Raw genomic sequence first — 20,467 nt, forward strand, 5'->3', positions numbered from 1 at the left:
CCCTCCAAAAGTTAAAAAAAGAAAGAAAATTAATAAGAAATGAATGCTTTAAATTTTTTATGAACATAAACAAGCTAAACAATTATTTATCTTATGGGGACGCAATTGCCAACCTCTTCTAGGTCTCATAACAATGTCTCTGTACCTTATTAGATTACTTATTTCTGGGGATCCACAGCAAAGCGATGCTGTAAATTTGACTCATTAGTTTGTCGCCCCAAAGTGGAAAGTCTGCTAATGTATGCAGGTTTAGAAACTACTGCACACACAAACTGCAGTGAAACCTTACTAATAATGGCAGTAAAGGGACAAGCAAAATGTACACTTAATTGGGGGGCTGCTTTTTTACAGATGTTACTATTGTATTGTCTTATATTCAAACTTTTCTGATTTTGCTGTTTTAGTTCCTAAACAGTAGTTTTTAAAAGAATTCGAAATCAAGTGTCCAAGGTTGCATCCATGTTTTCAGAGGGTTCAGTAGTTTACAGTATGTTGGTCTTATTGGAGAAGTATCTCATTAAACTGTAACAATATCTCCAAATTAAGTAGAGATCACGCTCATTAAGATATCTCTTAATGTAAGGTGACCTTATTTTGTAAACCAAATCTGGGGACACACATAAAAAATATTACTCACCAGTATTCCTGATGCTGGTAGCACTAGAGAAGCTCACTGGAATAGAGCTGTACCATCTAGATCAGGGGTCTCCAACCCTGGTCCTGGAGATCTGTAGGGTCTTCTGGTTTTCGTTTCAACCAAGCTCTGAGTGTGTTTGGGGGCTCTTTCGGGGAGCACAGCACCTCATCGGGGGACTGTCCCCAGAAACCCCATCTTAATGACACTGCAGAATTCACATTTAGAGACAGGTTTATTGATCAATTCATTGGAAAACAGGATGCAACAAGGCAAAGATTTACAGCATTTCAGAAATGTGTAGTCAATACTCGCTTTGGATTTTTACAGTAAATAAATCTACTGTACCAGCATAACAAACCTCTTGAACCTGTAACTAGTTAAAAACCCAGCAAACTACTGTATCAGCTTTAACCAGAATAAACCATTACTGGTCACTGGTCAAACTGGGAAAATTCTACAGAAGAACTGTGAGCAAACTGGAAATAGTGTTCAGTCAGTATAGAAAGGGTTAATGAGAAAACCGTGTTTATCTGCAACAGCTTTCATTCTTTCCATAGCACTGTGTTAACAAAACTTTTTTTTTGTTTTTTGTTCCTGGGTAGTATGTGTTATTTCCTAATTGCTTATGCCTCAAAAGTATAGAACATGGCTGTTATTCCCCACAAACTTTGCTTTTGTGACCAGGACAGTGATATTTCAAAATATCACTATTTCCAATGGGAAAACGGGCAAATGTGTGTCTTTTCGTTCACATAAAGTCAGAAAAAAACAACATATGAATCCAAATTAACATGTATTTATACTAAAGTAATACAAATATGACTACAAAAGATTTAGAAGCGAGTAGTTTTTCGAGATTTACAATTGTACTGTAAATACAGTATAATTGTAAATCTCGAAAAACTACTCGCTTCTAAAGCCATTTTCTATAGTTTTGGGGCATAAGCAATTAGGAAATAACACTTACTACCCAGGAACAAAAATTGTGTTACATAGTGTAGTCACACGCACTTCGTGTAGCATCATTTTCTGTTTGAGAGCAACGCCAAAGTCCTGTGAAACGGGACGGTAACTATGACAACGACTTGGGACGTGGGCCAGGTCAAAGTTTGCCAGGCTTTGCATACTGTTTAACCCTCTGAACACAGTAACTACAACACGAAAATGCCACAGAAAGTTCTTAAATGTACCGTGGAGCTCGAAATTCAAACTGTAAGTAGACGTTTGTTCGTTGCATTGCATGCTTGTGTGTGTTTAATCTGGTTGCACAAAATATGCATTTTTGTTTTCAGACTTTTTGAATTTTGGAATTAAGTAAATTAAATCCATCCATTCATATATTACTAGGCTATACCGGTATAATTTACTTGACAAAATAAAAGTTTGTTTGATAAAAAAAAGCATTAAAAGACCCACTTTAAATAAACACTGTAGGCATCTTCGTTAGATACATTCTCACAGAACTGTCTTGATATGGCTCGGCTGGGCCTGAATGCAATACATGCAAAAGTTCCGTTTGTAAATGTTTTGATTGACGCGTGAATGAACTAATCAGAGTACTTGCTGTCACACTGAGTGTAGTGGGAGTGGCTCAGTGTCTGAGTAATAGAGGCAGGACTTTGCCATACATAAACTAATACAAATAAAATAGTTTCAGCGCTTCGAGGGGTGTCCGAGTGTTCGTGTATTTATTAAAAAAAAAACAACAACAAAAAAACATCATGAAATAGAACTAGCAGGAGCCCAAGCTGTACTGTACTGTACGATTAGGATTTGTTTAAAAACGACAAATCTGAAAAAATTAAACTGTTTGTAAATTTGCCATGCCTAATAAAAATAAAGTTACACTGATATCAAAGCCTTGGGCAGACATAATATTTACCACATGACTTTATTTTACATCATCTAGGGTTATACTAATATCTCCCATATTACCAATAAAATATCATATTGTTCACCCTGTACTAAGTACTGCAATTAACCGAGAAACACAATATTGATTACTATATAACACTAATTTTACACACAGTAATAAAATGTCTACATGATTATTATTACAGTTATAGATTGACACAAATGTTTATTTTTCTGTGTAAAATAAGTACAACAGTTACTGGTGCTAGAGCAGATTTGAAAGTACATACAATTGGTATGCCACTGAGCATATTCATTTGCATTCAAATACTTGATTTCCTGAGATGTCTACCTCAGTGTCTGTATTCTGGGAAAGTACCACAAGAGCAAGTGCCACTGACCAGTCTTCCCTATTGTATTCCATGAGAAAATGACATTTGAAAAGGTAAGGGCCAACACAGCGGACAGTACCAGGGTTGTTTTGAAGTGTGTCTGATCCACAAACAGACGAGATTCATTTTATTCCCGGACAGGCCCTAATAAAGTGGCCAGACAGTCCGTGTGTTTTTAATTCAAGGATTATTGCATGTTTATATGGTGGAGGTGTTCATACATTCTAGAATCATGTTCCTTTGTTTAAATGTAGCTAGGGATAGCGGCTGTAGTTAATCCTGCCCTGACACTGGGAAACCAGCTGTTACCACGCTTTTAATAAATGACCCCAGTCCTTGTACTGTATATTTCTTCTAATGTGTCCATTTGTTTTCCATATACACGTTTTTGGGGAATCATTAGACCCAGGTCATGTTGCTGAGCTCCTGGAGTATATGAGATCTACCTGTTTATTTAGATTTAAATTACTGTCATCTAATGCTTTTAGAATATTAATGCGCATATTCTTGTTTTTCTCTAGTTGATACAGCAACATTTGAACTGATCCAGCTTGTTCCACCAGGTACGGCAGCATTTGTGTAATAAGTGTCCGACCAACAAAAGGGGACAGCTGTATAAAGAAATGTAATACATTTGCTACGAAAGGGGGAGTAGTGTTTTGCCCATAGGAGTAAATAGAGGTCGTGGGATAGGAAAAGAGAAAGGTCATTCATTGAAAGATGTGATGTAGAAGCGGCCATTTCATGTAAAGAAACTTTGTCTTTTTCAGTGCCTGTCCAATGAATTGATACATGATGCAATTCAGGATAATTTGTTGTTTTACATATGCGTGTCTCAAGGTTATTCTCAGGCGCTTCTTTTCACTTTGTATTAATTGTTCTGCACTGTGATTGCGAGTGAGTGGTTGTTGCTGGATTTTGCTCACATAAACTCCCCATTCTATAAGCCTTAGCAGTACTGTGGTTGGATATGACAGTTTGTTGCCAGCACCATGGCAACTAACCAGGTCACATTGAATTGAAGTCCTCCTGTTTTGTGCTCTTCCAAACTAAGCCAATAGAGCAAATTAGCTCCTCTGGAAGAAGCAAAGGAATGCAAGAAAATAATGGAATTCCAACAGTTGGAATTACCCTGCCAACAGATAACATCTGGCCCAGCAGTACATATTCTTCACTGTTCTTGTGCACTACAAAGTACTTTGAGAGGAAAGAAGAGACTATCCATACAAGCTGATTGATCCCAAACGTTTGTCTAGTCAGATCTTAAAAGATCCCAGTGATTCACCATCAACAACACATCTCTTAAGTCTGTCTCCACTTGACTTCCCTACTGTGTGCTTAACATAGTGTATATGGTGTATATGGTTTCTTCAGCTCACTTTGCTAACTTTAGAAGGTTAGAATATTGAGAGTTTAAATATGTTTAATTTGTTTTTGCAGTTGTGTGTCTCAAATGAATTGTGTTTTTATTTGTGTGTACGTGTGTCACTAAAGTTGGTGAAACTTTAGCTTTGTTTGTGGAAAGCACCCGGGAGTTCCTGTATCCTGGTCCCAGGCTGACCTCCCGCTACCCCGGCACTGATCGGGATATGCTAATGAGGTGATCCGACTCCTTCCCATTAAGCACGTTTCCTGCTAACCATCAATGTATTGAAAAAAAATAAAAAATAATAACACGTTTAAATTAAGAGCAAAAGATGGCAGTACTGGATTCATAAATACAAATAAATGCATCCAGTACTGCCCCAACGGGGGTATTTAGATCTGCCACTATCCTAGATCCTATTAGGTGTGTAATTAATTGTGAGGAAGCCCTCTGCAGTGCATTAGGAAATGAACACCCTTTCTCAAGTCGTTTGTTGTTCAGAGAGAGCAGGGCTAAATAATAAAGTGTTTACCGGTATCTTATTTTATTTTTAAACCAATTTTGTGTCTTCTGTCTCTTGCAGGGAATTGCACCCAAAGTAGAATTTTCTACAAGTTCTGTAGTAAAGGAACATGATTTAAACAACGTTGAAGTCCTCTCACAGGTTTGTGGTTTCAGTAGTAATAGCTACATACTTAAGACAAAATGTGTGCCCTTTTAAGTTTGTGGATTGTTAAATGTCAGCATCAGATTTTTTTTTTATTTTTTCAGAAAACAATTACTGTAGTACCATTGAATATTATTTGATTGTTTGTATGTTTGCTAGTTAATGTCACTGGAACGAGATTCCATTTTCAGGAATGAGCAGGTCAGTATGGACAAGCTTCATAAAGCTTTGTGCCCTTATTTTACAGGCACTGTGTTTTATAGAACCTTATTTATAGAGCTATTCATAAAACTGTAATGCCAGTATTTATTGAATTCGCTCTAAAACACACAGTCAGTCATTTGACTAAGGTTTTTTTTTATCTTTCTCAATTTACTTTCCAATCATGAGGTTAAAACTGGAATAGAAAGCTAATGAATTATGTAAATGTACATCTGTTTTTAATAGTTCAGAAAATTCCTTCGTAGGTTTTTGGTGACAAATAAATCACAAGACTACTAACATCACTCCATTTCTCTAGGTACTTAATGCATATGTTGTTAAGCAAAAATGGTAGATAAACCAGTAACTAACAAGAGAATTGTCTGTTCTATGGCTTGCACCAAAAACTCCTCATGAATTATTATAATCACCCTATACCTCCAGCTACAGTTCCCATCCCCTTCCTAAAGGGTGGCTTGAGTCTTTCTTGGGGTCTAGCGACACCACCGGCTGTAGTGGATGTAGGTGTAGGTGAGTGATTGATCGCCTGAGTCTGGGAGTTTGATATCTTGTGCTTTCCACTGATGCTCGCTAAAGGGCTATCTTGGGATTTGGTAGGTATGTAGGATATTGTGTTTAGTTAGAGAAGTCAAAGAGACAGCAAGCACATTACTAGTGTGTCAGTTCAGGGCTTCCAGAACTCCATAGCAGACTGTCCAATTCCAATGTGAACTGCCTGTTTGGATTATTGTGAATTGATATATCATGGGTGAAAGTTTTCCGTCTGTAGACGGAATTCAGTCAAAATGTTCTCTCGCAGGTTCATTCCTATGATTCTTGTAGAAGTACTAAAAAATCTGGGTGGAGTATATATTTACTATGGAAAATTGAAAAAAAAAAGTAATTGCACATGCGTGATTTTTGTGACCATTAATTAATTAATTTATTTATTAAAACAAATAAATCGTAAGGTAATTAAAGTATTTTTGAATATATTACCCTCCCTATCATTCTGCACACTGTCAGCCCTTGTTAAAGATATAAAATAATCCACCCAATCTGAAACAAGTGCAAAACTTGCCCCACAAATTTTAAGTAAAAAAGAAATAGAAATAAAACTAAATAAATAAAACTAGCAGGAGATGACTAGTAGCAGTTGCATTGTTGTTTAAGTTATTTTTATTAAGAGCTAACATTGCCCTCTAACTCAATGGACCATATTTAGAAAGAGAGACACAGTTTCTTAGAAGAATAAGACCATTTTAATGGTATAAAACAAGAAACAACTCTTGACTGGTCCTTCCTGCAGCTGAGTTTATATGGTTGAAATTGTTTTATTCAGCAGAATGAAATCAATGTTTCATATAGTAATCCAGTGCTTCTGACATGGCAAGTATTTTCAACTGCCTTGATTAGGGAATACTTACCTGCAAAACAGCAATACTGTACTTGTGTAGCACTGTGCAGGGATGCCATTGGTACTAGTTGTGCCATGTGGCGCTACTTGCATGTATTTGTAATTAATGCATGCTCAATAAGTACATGTTGAACATTTTATGCTGAAACACCTGCCCAATTTTTGCGGCTTGCAATTACTAAAACTGTAACTTACAACAGCAAGGTTTGTTTGGTTTCTCAGAGCTTCTTAATTGTAAAATTGTAATAATAATACATGTGCCTCTCTACGCTCTGCAGTTAGTCATTTTGTTTGCCTCCCACTTTTTAACAAAGTTAGGCGCCTATGATGGAGACACAACATTCTTGGACTATTGTTTCTGACATTGATTAAAACACTGAATTGTTGTACTGCTTTTAGAATCCTTTTCTCTAACATAGGCATGCTTGCAAAAATGAACTTGTCTATTCCCACATTCTTTTTGTCTGTATTTCGAATCCTAGGTAATCACGTTCGTTGAAAGGTTATTGTGAACTGAACACTGAAGTTGTTTGAAGATGTCACTCCTGTTAAAAAATGACCTTGTTATGAGCATAGTTGCACAAGTGGGCCTAGATTGGAATGATGCAGTACCTGTATAAGAGTTTACCATAGTAACATCATAGCCAATTATAACAAAACAGCAAAAGCATTGTAAAGCATGGGTTAGCATTGTAAAGCCCAGAAAGGAATGGCAAGGCATACTAAAAAACATGGCAGACTATTTGCTTTTATAATATTCTGTGGAGTTGAAGTCTAGCACCAGGGGCTGATCTCTTGCATGTATTGCCAGCAGCTTCAGTTTTTTTGTAGTTTCAGAAAAGCTGTTGGTTTTACAAGACATTCCATCAAATTAAAAGCATCTCTCCTCCTTCATTTGCATCTATTTGATCTGGGCTCATTTTCTTGTTTAATAAACTGTCTGCGGTTTTAGTTTTCTGTCTTCGAGGACAAACCCCTTTATCGCAGATTATAGACGCCACCAAGCATAGGAAACCTCATCACAGATTCTTTGTGTGTTAACAACAAGGAAAACTACTTAAAGTTAATTGTGTTAAATCTGTCTACTTGAAATAGCAACCTCTATCAGGATTTATTTATCTCACCTTTTAAAACGATTTCATATTCAGGGATGCTCCAATTAGCATTTAAATTATCTTTAGTTTTATAGTCATGTAATGTCGTTATATTCTTCTGAAGCCGGCCTCTGAGGCAATTAACATTGTGGGTTTTATTTATTTATTTATTTATTTATTTTTGCATTGCCTGCAGGAAGAAAGTTATTGCAACTCAAAATGATGTTAGAACTGATTGGTATTGTTGCAGTCATTTGCTAAAGAGGGAAATTGCAAGACTGAGGGTTGTACAGAGGGGAGTAAAAAAAAGTGTCAGTAAAAAAAAAAAAGAAAAAGTAATGGCCTGTAAATCATCCATGATGGCTTTTCTCTTAAGCACCTTCTGGCTTAGACCTATTTGAATGCAGTTTACATGAGGGGCAAATCAACATTGCCTTATGGGACTAATTAGTATTGTAAATTAACTGAGAAAATGATAACATCAGTTAAGCCATTTCAAATTCATTCTATGAGGCTCTAGTATTAAGTACTGCAGCATGATTAAAAAGATGGAATGCATGTTTTAATGCACAGCATTATAATATAGATATTTAAGTTGTTTTCTTAGTTTTTTTTAAATTAATTTATGTTTAACCAGTTTTATATAAACCTGTACTGATGTAAATTAGGAGATTGACATTTTTTCTTTAGTTTATGACTTTGCTAATCAATAAGTGGTCAGGTGATCTTTTTTTGCATAATTGCAGTCGCTAATCAATCCCAAAACTGTAATTCAGTGTGTGCTGCTTTGAGCAATTCTTTCCTGGATCTGCAGTCAAAATTAAGCCATTACATAGCTGACTGATTGCAATCTAATCAACCTACATGGAGCTAATTGAAAATTAATAATTACTTTAAATGAAGATATTATAAAACTAAAAATAGTTACACACCAGTCCAGTCCGGTAAGAAACAGTGTTGATATGGTATCGCAAAATCTGCATCGAAGTCTATTCTCCAGAATGGCTGGTCACTTTTGACACTGTTTCTAATAAAAATCAGTAATTTGTGCGGTTTTGGATACATTTAAGCTAGAATAATTTAAATATCATGGAACTGTTTTGAAGAAGAGCAGGCTGTTAACTGAGATGGTTCAGTGTTTTGATTGGTTCATCTGGTGCTCTCTTTGTTGGGATAATTGCCATATTACCACTTTCTCTGGTTATCCAGCTGTAGTAAAAATTGGCAAATATAGGCTGAAATACCACTTAAAAGGTCTTGTGCCTATCCGTACGGTCCTCTGAATACAGGGAGCTTCCAGGTATATGTAATTCATAAAAAAAAACAAGTAACTTCCATTAATCTACCTATTTATATATTTCAGATTTTATTAATCATCCATTAAAAACTATTATTAAGCACTAGTGACCAATGTTTTCACAAAAAAGTATTGGGTACTGGGTTAGCATAGAAAATGCAGGATAAAATGGGTTCTACCTTTGGTTTGGATATGTGTCTTTGTCTTGCACCCCTTTTTATTTCAGAATCCTCCCCGGTGAAGGATTCATGAATTGTGAAAGATAAGGTCCTTTGTTGACCCACGGCTGGCTTGAAAAATGAGATTTTGATATTTGACAGTGCATCATTCATTTTGACATTTGACAGTGCATCATTCATTTTGACATTTGACAATGTATCATTCATGGAAAATAATCATTTGATGCTTGCCTACAGGTCTTTTTTATAGCACACCACTTCAAACTAGAGGAGGCAAACATGGATTCAATGGAAAAACGGCATAACTTTGAGCTGAGATCTGAAGATGTCCTTCATGGATAACGCAGATTATTTTTTGTCAGCTTGTCCTGTTCTAACAGACATATAAAAAAAGTAAACCTCCTGAAATCAACTGAATGACACATCTTTAGACAATGGGCAGGGTCAAAGAAAACAAATATACTGGTATATTGCATTTATATATTTCAGGGGTCAGTGACTGGGGTAACATAACTGGGCAAAAAAAATCCAATTTGCCATTATATAGTATTTCACATTTCAAACTAACAGTGCATAATACACGTTTGTAGTGAGGCAGAAAAAATAAAGCAGTTACCTCAAGAACAAGCTATTTGTATTTTTACCAAACATTCTACGGGTATGTTGTCAGCAATAAAACTGCTTTAGACATGGACACTGCGTCATGATAAATAAGCAAGGTTATTTACAATCCACACGTCCGCCTCTGATCCATTTAAGTCTGTAGTTACTGCTAGTGGGGCTGGCATTCAAACAACTTTTGTGCGACTAAAAAATCTGTTTAGTAATTACCCGGAATGCTGTTGTGTCTGTATACTGATAAAAATAACCCAGAGTTAAATGATTTAGACAGCTACTTGATGGATGTGTTGGTGTGTGCAGCCACCATGCTGCACAGGCACCCATTATTATACACCTTGTGAAGTTATTGAGATCTTTCTGCTTTCTTACAGTTGCTGCTAATTAGTTGCACACTCGCTTAAATGCATTTACAATGTAGGGCTAGAGGATCATATGAAATTAGCGTACATTAGAGACTTTCTCACATTTTTAGCTGACCTGTAGTCTCTAAGAGAGTCTCCCTCACAGTAAGAGCAGCATATTTGTGTATTATCTTTCAAAATAATTTCTATTTGATATTTATTTCGTTTTCCATACCTGACGGTAGTTGATCATTACTTATTTATTCATGCTGTGAAAGAAGGCTTGAAGTTCACCAGACCTAATCTTTAGAACTGTATGTGGGAGTTGTTTTTTTTTTTTTTTTTTTTAATTAAAAAAAAAAAAAAATGCCCAATGAGTTAAAATGTGCTCATTTTCATTTCTATGTATCTGATATTGAATGATTCAATATCAATTTCCATGATAAAGTCTGTAAGGACATTTCTTATGATTCAAAGGAGCAAACACATTTATATTTAGGAATGTGTGGTGGGAAACTGTAAGAATAAAGGTATTTCTTAATTTCGGTCTAATGGAACACTCCCTTGTACGTGACAAATCTGCTCCCTGACTTTAATCACTCAATGCAAAAGTTAGCTGCTATTGATTGGTAATTGGTTGTAATGGTAAGAGAAAGGCAGGTTTTCATGTTGAGAAATGAACACTGTAATTAGTACAAGTATCTCCACAGCTCTGCTTTGTACAAGGTGGATTAAAGCAAGATTTCCCTGTAGCTCTTGTGGAGTGTAAACAAGGTTTGCATATTGTAGTATCGATCTCTGCTGTATCTCTCCTCTTCGGGTGCAGCACTCAACCGTTCAAGCCCCTTAAATCCAAGAAAAGTTCTGGTTCGCCCACTGCAGCCCAACAGAACCAACTGTCCAGAAGCTACGACAAGCCAACGGTGTCATCCCAGTCACGATCACTAACTCCGTACACTAGGAGGCGCATGTGCAAGCTGTCAGAAGAGGCAAGACAGAGGCTGGCTCACTTCGGTCTGGGGCTGTACAAGTTCAAGAAGGACACAGACGTGTCCCTTTGTCGTGCGGCATGTAGGTCATCATTAAAGTCAAAGACAAAACCAAACCAAAAGTCTAGCACTGCCTAAAACAAATCCATATGTTTTACTTTTTTGGTTTTATTTTGTCCATAACTATTAAAAACTGTGAAAGAGTGAATGTACAGGTTAAAAATGTTTGTTAAAGCCAAATGCAATCAGAAACAGAGTGTAAGAGGCTAGGAGTCAAGGCTGTTATCATGTTAACCATATAGTGTGACAGACAGACACGATCGGCACATATATTTTTGAATGAGGAGCCTAAAAGGCTATTACATTCTTTTACTACCCAGAATAAATAGCGGTCCTTTTGACGAGATGATAGTTCTTTTTCAATTCTGTAGATTTAAGCCAAGCTTCAGTTAAATATAGATAGCCCCTTTTTTTTGGCAGCCTTGTAAATTGTGACAGATCGAAGCGTTTCGCGAATGCAGAGTACTATTCCTCAGAGTACTTTCTGTCTGTTCCTAACTTTCAGCTGGGGTATAATAGGTGTATAAATTGGATTCTGCTGTGACATCAGTATTACAAGGACATAATAGGAATTGAAAAGAGCAGGGGAGCAATCTTTTATTAAACAATATTTCCTCTTGTTATGAAACGATCTTTGAGTCGCTTTTCCCCCCGAGGAGGTGAGAGAGAGAGAGAGAGAGAGAGAGAGAGAGAGAGAGAGAGAGAGAGAGAGAGAGAGAGAATGTTATTAAACTTGTTTCAGTAAGAATGTCTGAGAATCCATGGTGAATGAATGAGGTGTAATAAAATCGAGAAAACTGAATGCCTTTGAATGATAAACGCTTAGTTAAAAATAGATTTTCTGTCAAAGCTTAGCGTCTCTGTTTAACTGAGATTTGAAGAAAAAAACTCTTTAGCCAGGTTTCTGTTCTTATTTGGCACTCAGACTGGACCAGTTGGCTGACTGGAATGTCTGTCCTGTTCTGGGAATTTCTTTGGCTCAGATTTTGCTTCATGAGACAGTGTCATTTGCACCACTTTTAGTGGGCAGAAAGTTGTACCGAATTAGTCTATTTATTCCTCGTTTGGTATTCTCAGTCGGTGTTAGAGCTATTCCTAATGTTTCCCAATGGGTCATTGAGCAGACGTTATTTTATTTGTATTTTCATGTCAGGTTATAGTTACATATGTAATCTGTTTGTAATCATTTTACATTCAATGATAACAGATCCTGGAGTATTTTTATTACAAAAAAAAAAAAAAATAATGGATTTTAACATAGCCTATTTTTATACATTCCTTAAACAACAATGATACACAGATCTCAAACCTATATAACAAACAATTGCTGTTCTGTCTATGCGTACATTGTATATTGAAAATAAGCAGAACTGGCTTCATGTAATACCAAAGACTAATATAATGTGGCTCTTTTGTGTGGCTTCAGCCTCGTGATTGATGGAAGGTGGCATTGTTAGATTCAGACTGAAAGAAGCTCTATCAAAACATTTTATTAAAGTGTGTACAGAGTATGTGGAAATCTGATCAGGAATGATGGTTTTTGTTGTTGCAGGTTGCCAGTAGACAGCAGGATGGATGACAGTGCTCTATCTTTCCAATCGCCTTCTTCCAAACAGAACTTGTGGCACCATTCTCCTGGCTCCAGGGTTTGTGAAGGTGTGAGTGTGTGTGAGTCCCAGATAAGCATTGCAAGTCGCTGGGAGAATCCCCATCATTTAAATGCTAGACAACTTTTAAAGATACAGGCTCCTGTTGCAGAGATGTTGCTGCTACTCTAAGCTTCCAAGATGTCAGAGTCCCAAGAGCAAATTAGTCAATTTAAAGGGACCAAGAACAATAAATCAAATCAATTACTTTTTTTTAAGTTGTTATGATAATAGCAATAGGTATGGGGGACTTTAATTATATATCAAAGTGTGACAGTTAAATGGCAAAACAATGGGACTCCATGAAGACTGTATGAGTTGAGGGTAGTGAATGATTTTAGAAGAAATATCAAAGTTGATGATGGACCAATATTTCTTCTTTGTTTTTTAAATAACTTTTTTAAAAACTTCAATCATTTTCTGTAGATTTTTTAGTTTTCCAGACTTGATTTTCACTTTGAATAAGGTAAAGTCCGTTTTAACCTTCCGCCACACTGTAGAATCGCAACCTGAAACTTTAAACTTTGTAGTATTATGCGTTATGACGGGATAAATGGGTTTTGTCCAATTTTTAAAGTTTGGAAAACTATAGAATCTACATAAAAATGGGGACTTCCAAGAAAGTTGTTTCCCTGAGGATAGGCAGGAATGTATTTTCAGTCTGCCAGTGGGGCTGACTTGAAAGGGATTTGAAATCAGACTCCCTCATTTACATCAGCATCAGATCGAGATCAAATCCATTTGAGCTGGGACTGTCAGCCCCTGTTAGGGTTACAGACTGGTAGGACTAGATCTTCAAGTCACACTGTTGGTTGAAGTTACCTAATGAGAGTCCAATACAAAGAACAAGTGAGGTGGATTTTAAAATCTGGGACTGCAGAAAAAAAAAGGCTGAAAATATAATGGGAGTTGGGGAATTCATTTATAAATAGGACTTGGTGACTTGGACTTGTGTAAAGCTTGCTTTTCAGATTGGATTGTAGACCTAGTCTTGTATCTTGTAAAGCGCTTTGTGATGGTGGTCGACTATGAAGGGCGTTATATAAAAATAAAGATTATTATTATTATTATTATTATTATTATTATTATTATTATTATTATTATTATTATTATTTATTATTTTATTGGAACAAGATGAGAGTGAGTTTCATGGTGCACCCACTGCAGTTTCATGGTGCAGATGGAAACCTTTACCAGCTGTGATTGTACTGTGTTACTGCAAATTTATTTTCCAACACGAAGGATAAGGCAACAGTAAAGAGTTTTCCACGAGCTCTTTAAAATACAGTGTGGTAATGTGCAGTTATATGATCGTTAAAATAGGACCTTGGGCTCTTCAGCATTCAACATTGCAGAACTCCTGTAAACAACAATTTTGAGCCGTGCTGGGCTAAGTAGTTTCGACTTCAGAGAATCTCCTTTCTCATCTGCATTACATTATAGGAATCAGCTTGCTAAGGGGAACGTGTCTCTCCAAAATAATAACAGTGTTGTCACTCAAAAAGAGTAAATAGAAACTTCTCTCTCGTTTTGTCTTTGTCAGACCCTTCCCTCCTGGGCAGCTACAGACCGAAGACTGCCAGAGTAAGTATTTTACTCCCTTTCCAGCAAACCTGCAACAGGGAGATGCAGCGTTTATATAGTAATGAATACATCCAATTGCAAAACCAATTATTCAGAGCAGTCCTACAGATCATGAGTGATCTATAATAACATTACATTACACTCTAACAATTTATATTGTATCAATTGGAGATTAAGCAGGTACAGTTATATAAAAAAAAAGCTCCTAATATCCACCAAGGGTTCAGTCTACCAGTGCTTTGTAATTCTACACCAATGTGATCCGTGTTTCTTTTATATGCTTCCCTGGTGCTCAAGTGGGGAAACTGATTTCTAGAGTTTATGAAATATCTATTCTTTCGTCTCTCTCTCCCCTCCTGAAAGACACATGGAGTGGCTGTCTGAATGAATTCCTCTCAGGGATGTCTCAATCCCTAGACCCCATCCTCACACTGAGTTATTGGTTTTTGCAGGTTATCCGCGAGCCTCGGGAGACAGGTGGTCTCTCTCGCTCCTCAGAGTTGTTTGATGAACGCTTCATCTCCAGGCCTGCCAGTAGGCACACTTCATCTGTCAGGCCGTTAAAAGTCCACTCTGCTCCCTCGTTGGCACAGAAATGCCCCCAGAGCCCTCTGCTGAGCCGTGCTTCCCTTAAAGAAAGGTACTGTTGCTGTAATACAGTAGATAAGGTACCCAGACACCTCCAGCTGTCGATTTCAGAGTGGTTTTAACTGTTAAATCAATAGCCATCCTTTCACCATTTATAATGTTATTTATTTATTTAAAAAACAGTGGAGGATCTTAAAAGTAGAACGGAAAGGGTTCACGCTCCGTTCTGGTAATTATGTTGTTTAATGAGATAGATCAAGTTTTTATTTTTTCATTTTCATTATTTTTAATGGAAAACAGAATTGCTATAATTTATTATATTTATGCATTATTGATTCTCAAAGAACACTCTTGAAAATCGCATGGTTTGTATTAATGTGGCCTTTGTGATTTAAAAAATGTATCTCTGTGTGTGTGTGTGTGTGTATATCTATATCTATATCTATATATATATATAATATATATTATATAATATCTACTTATATATAATATATATATATATATGATATAATAAATCCTGAATGATTGGCTAGACACACACTTGGGGAAAAATATATATATATATATATATATATATATATATATATATATATATATATATATATATATATATATATATATATATAATTTATAATTTTTAAAGCCATTTCTGTTCTACCATGGATTGCGAATTGATTATTGTGAGGTTGTCAATGGCTTGTTGAGTCTTTTATTTTATTTATTTTTTGTACTGGGTAATGATGGGTGTACTTTTCCCTGGACATTACCCTCCTAGCCCAGACGAGTTGCTTCAGTTTGTGTTGGACTTATCTGTGGTATCCAGTTGGCTGGTTCAGAGGGTCAAGGGAACCAATCAATGTGGGTCAGCAGCCTGAACCCTTCAGGCCGCCTGACCTTTTGAAGACGTAGTATTTTTGGTCAGTCGTTTTGCTTTTTATCCCCTTCATCTTAAACACCTCTCAATCATAGAGAGACCAGGTGGGGGAGGGTGGCTAGGGCAAGCCCCCTTTACCACCCAGTAACCCCCAGGACATGTCAAAAAGCATGCATCGGCTCAGAGTATGGGAAATATAAAAAATACACAAAAGCAAAACCATATTCATGCACCTATTTGTTTTATTATGAAATTTATTGTCATTTTAAAAGTCATTTTCTACACTTTAGAAGCTGTATTAACACTTACAAGCCTTTGACTGTGATGGTTTGTGTGACACAGTTAATGCGATCTAGTGAGAGTATACGATTATTCCATAATCTCTAGTAATTCCTGATTCCTATTAGTTTTATGAATTCTTCAGAGGATTCGACTTGTGTGGTCCATAGATTTAGTTCTTGGACTAACTATTCCTCAGATTTAGAGAGGCGTGCTAAACTAGATGAAGCAGTTTGCTCACAATCCTTGTGTCCACGCAGTTTTTTTTTTTTTTTCATGAACGAAAGAAAAATGTCATGAGGGCACCAAATGCCAGACTCCTGTAGTACTGCAGTCAGAACATGTGAATGGCTGAACAGGTAGAATGTAAGGAATTCTATTAATGTAAAACTGATCATTATGGGATAGTGTCGCTTTAAACTGCTTGCAAGAATGTGCCATTCATAGTGCAACTGACATACCTTCTCACTCTTGTTCTACAGCATAATATAACTGCTACGTCTTCCCTGAATTGGGTCTAAAGCGTACACACGGCCATAAAATATTCTCATTCTCACATGGATAGGTGCCAAGGTCTTGGGTATTTGAAGTGTGTTCAATATCTAGGACACAAAACCTGAGAAAAAAAATTAATTTGTCATTTTCAGGTTTGAATGATTTCATTTGCTTAGTGTCTCAACAAAACTCCTAACCTGTTCCATTTAATTTTCCGATAATAAGATATTGGCAAAAGACAAAAAAAACATGTATTAAGAACAAATAGAACGGATTGTATAATTCCAAGCTTCATTTTGATCACATACCACAACTCAAAATGTGTTTCCCCTTTCTTTAAATTACAGGATCTGATGTCTTGTCATGTTTGTTCATTACTAAAACAACAACAACCACGAAAAAAAAAAAAAAATATTGATTGTGTTTCAGAAAGATTGGTGTGAATACGTTTGACCTGACATGTGGTTTAATAAATTCTGAGCAGACTCGCCATTGATCTGAACATTCGAAGCTAAAACACAGTGTTTTCTGAGTTTATAGAAAACATTAAAATCAATAGAAAATTTTAAACTGATACGAAATCTGAGAAATTCATGAAGCACCTTAAATAAATTGAAAACGCGACTAAAGCCATACACTTGGAGATTAAAGCGAGTTTATTAAATTGAAGGTACATGAAGACGAGCACGTTTCAGAACTATTGGACGACAAACTAATCCTAGCAGTGTGAAATACAAATCTAATTTTCTTGTGATCAAAGTTTAGTGAGGTATATTTTTACCTTAGTCTTTTGAAAGCTGTAGTGACATTTAACCATTGTGGAAATCTATAAAATAAATGGGTTTAAAACAGAATCTAATTTGTGACCAAGAAAAAACTAATATATATATATATATGTTTTGCCTATGAAAAAATGTAAACCTGTGATACAATGCTTGATGATGTTGTTAAAAGGATACTGTTATGTCCTACCCTAAATGGTCTCTTATCTGTTTCTAATAAGGATTTAAATAAGTATTTTTCTGACCTGCCTGATAACCCATGCCTTGATTTTTATATTGGTGATTGCAGATGGATTTCTGCATTCCTAACAACATCTTAACTCTGATACCAAAAAAATAAATCTAATCAAAAGTACATACAGGAATCCTGAAATGCTCTGTTGTATAGGGTTGTGTTGTGCTATGCTTGTCCTGCACAAATAGAGAAACATGTAACTTTGTTCAAACCCTATGATCTGGTGTTTACTGGCATCCTTGATGCTGGAGCACAGACTAGTGGACATGGAGCACAAGTTGCTAAAGACATGAACACTCCCCTGGATAGGAAATGTTGATGGAATTTAGTGCATTTCTTCAACATACAGGTCTTATTTTAACATGTACTAAATGCAGGGTGTGGATTAATTAGGCAGATTGTATTTTGTGATCATAAGTTGCATGAAAATATAGAGGTCTTATATGCTGTTTATTGTTGTTTTTTTGTATTCTCCAGATTCCAAACTGATCCATCCACTCCAACAAATTGGGAGGAGATCCATGAGAGGATTAAAAAGATTTTAAAGACTCGGCGCACCAGGCAGAGATTAACTTTTGTAAGTTTAAAATAATAGATGCAGTAGAAATGTGTGTTCAGGCAACTTCCGATAAATCTAAAATTCCTCTTAATCAGATTAGGGGGTGATGGAGCAGTTCTCCACGCCCATCCAAAAGTGTTTTAGAAACACCATGACTGTTAGTGTGGTGCTGTCATGGGTAGCCAGCGAAGGAAGGATTTATTTCTGCAGTTTTACCAACTAATTGATTACCTTTGGCCCTCTGTAGTCTGCCCATTGTGACTGAAAGAGTTGCAGAATGCAGAAAGTTTTTAGCTGGCTCTGGCTTTCATTAGTTCTTTGATATTATTGAAGTATATCCATTGCCTGCTGACATGGTCGTATCTGACGTGACTCGGGGAGCCAAAAATGTTTAAAAAAAGATGTACAGGGGTTTTGCTTTGAGTGCAGGCTTCAGTTTAGTTTACTACTAAACAATAAGCCATTAACTAAACATTTAAACTAGACTAATTTATTGGCCACTGTAAGCTACTAATTTGCTTTATTTCTTGATTGTTTTAGTACATTCAGTATTTACTACTAATTACTGAGCAGTTTAGTCACACAACTTTCTGAATGTTGGTTTTATTAAATTTTTTCTTCCATAAGTTATTCCTTAGATGTTTATGAACTGGCATGACCAGCAAGCCTCTACATTTTATACAGTACACTTTGGAAGCCTTGTGTTTTTTACTTGATGTGCTGGGTATGAAACTTTGGTTTTCCTGTGATCAGTAGTTTCTTTTTTTTTTTTTTTTACTTTTTATAATACCCATCTAAAAAAAGTACTAAAAAGAAAGCCAAGAAAGTGTATTTGACTCTTTCTACACTTTGCGTATTGTATTACATGGCGAGGGTCAATGTTTCACAGCTGATGATCCACATTTCATTTATAATCACATAGTTTTCCTTGAGAAAATATCCTCCAAGAAAAAAGCGCATAGAACATCAGGATTAAATGATCGCTCTTTGCAAAGTGCTGTTGCTTTTCCTTCTTTCTCCCCACACCCTCCTACTCCTTGCACTCACAATTTGCTCGACCTCTTTATGTATTTTTATTTTTTTTTGTTTTCCAGGATGGGGACTCTGGGAGACAGTGTTGAGGAAAGCAGTTTCCTGTAACAACTCCCTGTGCGACAGCGGCCTACAGGAGGAGGGAGGTAAACGTTTACAATCCTGCCTCAAATTAAAAGCAACCAGTCATCGTAAAAAAAAAAAAAAAACAGTACCCTTCATGGGCATACTTCTCGCGGCGCTCTGATGTTTATAGATGAAGAGCTGTTTTCTCTGTGTTCACTGCTGGTTGCCTTCACAGTCAGGGGTCTGATCTATTCCCAACCACTACCTCTGTGAAATGAGATTTCAGTATGCCATTACGTTAAAGAAATAAATGTCTTTTAAACAAAGGGTCAGAGTCAAGTATACTATGATTCACAACATAGCATCAGTCGAAGCTCTTTGTAAATTGACTCTCTGAATCATTCACGAACTGCGCGGCTGTCTTGAGCAAAAGGTAACCTGGGCCCAGCTGCAAGTGAAATAGCAACAGGGTTCACCTAATGGAATTCAAGTACTGGAAAAGCAACGATTTGCTGAGAAAAGTTATTAAAAGTACTTCCATTCGAAATGTATGTAAATTATAAATTTGACTTCAATTATTAATCTCATGTCTCTATAGAATCGCTGTTGATGTCAGTAACTGCAGAATACGTTGTTGCATTGCGAAGTGTTCAATGCGAAGAACGTATTGTCCCCGCAGCTGGTAATTTTGGTCACTATAATCACAGATTTCCCCAGTAATCTACACGTACAGTGTATTCATGTAAAATATAATGACATGGCTACGTGAGAAGACATTCAGTGCGATTATAAATACTGTACTTCTAAAATCAAAGATTCCATTATAAACACCCCCCTTTTCCATATACTAGGCCTGTCTGTAAAAGAGCAAAATGTATTTCACCAATTTGTTAGTGTACTGTGATAGACTGGGTTTTTTTTTAACCCGATGACCAATGGGTTTGTTCTGCATTGTTTTTACTGTGAAAACACAAAGTAAATGCCAGGAAAATGTAAATACAGTCCTGTGTGGCAGGACATAAATGTGTATGCTGGATGGCTGTTGCTAGACTCGAAGAATATTAACTGTGAGCGCTGTATAAAAATGCATGAAAGATTTTTGATATCGGAAATATGGGAGAGTCAGTATTCAAGAACCACATGAACTAAATCTATGAAACGTCAAGCTGTAATGATCAACGATGGAAAAAGTTTGATGTTGGAATAGTTTTC

At 36.3% G+C, this 20,467-nt stretch overlaps 1 pseudogene; it reads left to right on the forward strand.

Annotated features, from left to right (window-relative positions):
* The first annotated feature begins 1,821 nt into the window (after positions 1-1,821).
* Positions 1,822-19,278, forward strand: LOC121327062 (annotated as a pseudogene).
* The last annotated feature ends 1,189 nt before the right edge of the window (positions 19,279-20,467 follow it).

This window comes from Polyodon spathula, chromosome 14 (genome assembly GCF_017654505.1).
Source record: "Polyodon spathula isolate WHYD16114869_AA chromosome 14, ASM1765450v1, whole genome shotgun sequence".
Lineage (NCBI taxonomy): Eukaryota > Metazoa > Chordata > Actinopteri > Acipenseriformes > Polyodontidae > Polyodon > Polyodon spathula.